This window comes from Papaver somniferum, chromosome 3, assembly GCF_003573695.1.
Source record: "Papaver somniferum cultivar HN1 chromosome 3, ASM357369v1, whole genome shotgun sequence".
NCBI lineage: Eukaryota > Viridiplantae > Streptophyta > Magnoliopsida > Ranunculales > Papaveraceae > Papaver > Papaver somniferum.
In genome coordinates, this window is record NC_039360.1 from 98,609,176 (window position 1) to 98,611,798 (window position 2,623).

Sequence of the window (2,623 nt, forward strand, 5' to 3'; positions counted from 1 at the left end):
AGAGATATAATAATGGGTTTGTAATAAAAATATGGGTTATTTGGTTTTTGGTACTCAGATTTTAACCAAAAGTTGGGTTTGGTCTAACATTTTTCCAGCCTTTGCGTTTGGTATTTGGACCAGACGTTGACCCATGTTGACGGTCTTAAGTTTTGACTATTTTTTTTTGGTAATTATTAAAAAAATAATAAAAATAAATATCCGTTGACCCATGTTGACGGTCTTAAGTTTTGACAATATTTTTGGTAATTATTAAAAAAATAATAAAAATAAATATCTTAACATATCATTCTTCTCTTCACTTTTCATTAACCTATCCTCCTCCTCTGGTCGTTCTTACAGCAAAACTCCATCCCGATTACCTTCTACTGATTTGTACCAAAACCATTCCAATTTCTTCTCCTGATCATTTAACATCGACAATCACTAGAACCCAATAATCATTCATTCAATCAAAACCCTTCCTTCTTTTCTCGTTTCAATGACCGATTTGTACCCAAAGTACAGCCCCTTCCTTTTTTTCCCGTTTCAATGACAATCACTAGAACTTATTAATCATTCATTCAATCGTCAACAATAATACTTTCTCTTCCATGCAAATCGATGGAACAAATTCTCATTATTCCTTCTTTGTTCATTTCCAACAACCACCAACAGTACTCTCAATTGGGTTAAGGGGTATGGTAAGCTGTCAATTGCGTATTTGTTTCTGTTGCAATTCCTGTTTGTTGCAAAGATTCAAAAATTATTAACTTTGAAGGATTAAATCATGGCGATAATAAAGACCATGGGAGAATTTTTTTTGTAATAAGATTAATTAGGGTTTGTTTTTGTTAATTTCAATGGTTATTCGTTTTTGGGTTTTCAAAGTTAACAATTGATTAATGATTGATGTAAAGCTAATTTATTTGATTAGGATTTTTATCAAATGTTAATTTGTGTCTCTGTTTGTTCATGTGTTATCAATCAGTTAGGGTTCATAATTGGGGAAGAAGACGAACCAGCCGTGATTTGTGACTCAGTCATAAATATCTGATTTGTTTCCAATCGACCTTCCAGTGTAGTTTTGAGTACTAACTACTAATCTAAGATTTCATTTTGTGTCCATAGCCGAGAGATGTTTGATAAACGATAAGCTCAAATGTTGTCCAGAAATGTTTCATATCTCATCATGTTGTTGCTCCTTCTTGGCGATAGTAGTGTTGGAAGATCATCGAAGAAGATGATTTATGGTGTTGATTGGATCGGAGTTGTGAGTCGGAGAAATCGGTTTTGGCCTGATGGTGTGGAGCAGATAGTTTGTAAATGTTAGGAAAGTAAAGGTTATCATGGTAATTTTGTATAACAAACTTTTTTTCTTCATAATTACCAAACTAAAGTCAAAACTTAAGACAATCATGGTAATATATCGAGACATTGGTCCGAAAAAAAGTTCCTTATCTTCGTGGTACCACTAAGCTTGATCTTTTGTATTAAAGATCGTAAAATGTCTCCCATAGAGAAAGTAAGTCAGATTGTTTAATTTTTGATTTTCAAGAAGTGTCGTGAAAGTCCTAGTTAGTAATTTGATAGTAGAGGATACTTGTTCTTCCTATAATTGGTTATGATTTTCCAGACAAAGCTGATGGAGAATAAAAGGTTAGCACATTCAGACGATCATTAACAAATTGCACAAAGAAAAATCAGATCTAATTTATGGATTAAAAGAAGCAGTTGAAGACATTAAATGACGGTTCATGATCTGTATGTTGTATTACCAGGCACAATGATCAACTGAGAAGGCTAATTGTATCATACGTATTTTTCCTAGGGGTGTAAATAATACCCGAAAATACTCGGCCTGCATGTATCCGCCCGAGCCTGCCTGTACCCGAAGTAGCCCAAAGCCTGTTATGGCCCGTCATGTACCACCCGGCCTGGCCTGGATTAATTTATTGGGCGGTCTCGGGCTTTGCGATTAATTATGATGCCCGGCCTGGTGCCCGGCCTGAAAGCCTTCTATGTGCCATTAATCATTTAATATCCTCTTAAAAGACTTAAAAGTTACAATTTTATAATTGTCAATTTTGTGTCAAGAAAAATAAAATATATAATTGTTTTTTTACTTATAATTAACCTTTTCAAAACATTAATGGTAATATATTTTATTATTAGAAAGTTTATTGTACTCTAATTAATTATTTATTATAGGCTAAAATTAAATATTTGTCAGTGTAATTTAAATATAAAATAATACTATCACTTATGATATGCGATGTTGGAAAGGAAAGGATATTGTATTTAATACCGTTCATTTGAAAATTTAAACTTAAAAAAAAAAATCAAAATAGTGGCATGTCCGGCCCGATCTGGCCTGCCCATATAAAAAGCGGGCTTTGGGCGGTCTTTGGGTAGCAAATTATCTACTTGTGCCCGGCCTGTCCGGCATGAATTTGTTTACGGGCTCACAAATATTTAAGCCTGGCCTGCCTGGCCTGCCCGGCCTGTCTTAGTTTTTGGGTCGGGCGGCCCGGCCTGCCCGAATTTACACCCCTAATTTTTCCCATGATGCATGCTCAAAGATGCGTCATTGGCTTGAAGATGAAGCTTCATCTCAAGCTTACGTTGCGTGTTAAGAGGAGCA

General features: G+C 34.9%; 1 long non-coding RNA gene across 2 annotated transcripts; it reads left to right on the forward strand.

Annotated features, from left to right (window-relative positions):
• Window positions 1-312: 312 nt before the first annotated feature.
• LOC113361510 lies at window positions 313-1,592 on the forward strand. 2 transcript variants are annotated; one of them, XR_003365156.1, is made up of 2 exons: window positions 313-683; window positions 971-1,592. It is a non-coding gene; the product is annotated as an uncharacterized LOC113361510 (long non-coding RNA). The 2 variants fall into 2 exon arrangements; XR_003365157.1 differs by having other exon boundaries at window positions 313-678.
• Window positions 1,593-2,623: the final 1,031 nt, after the last annotated feature.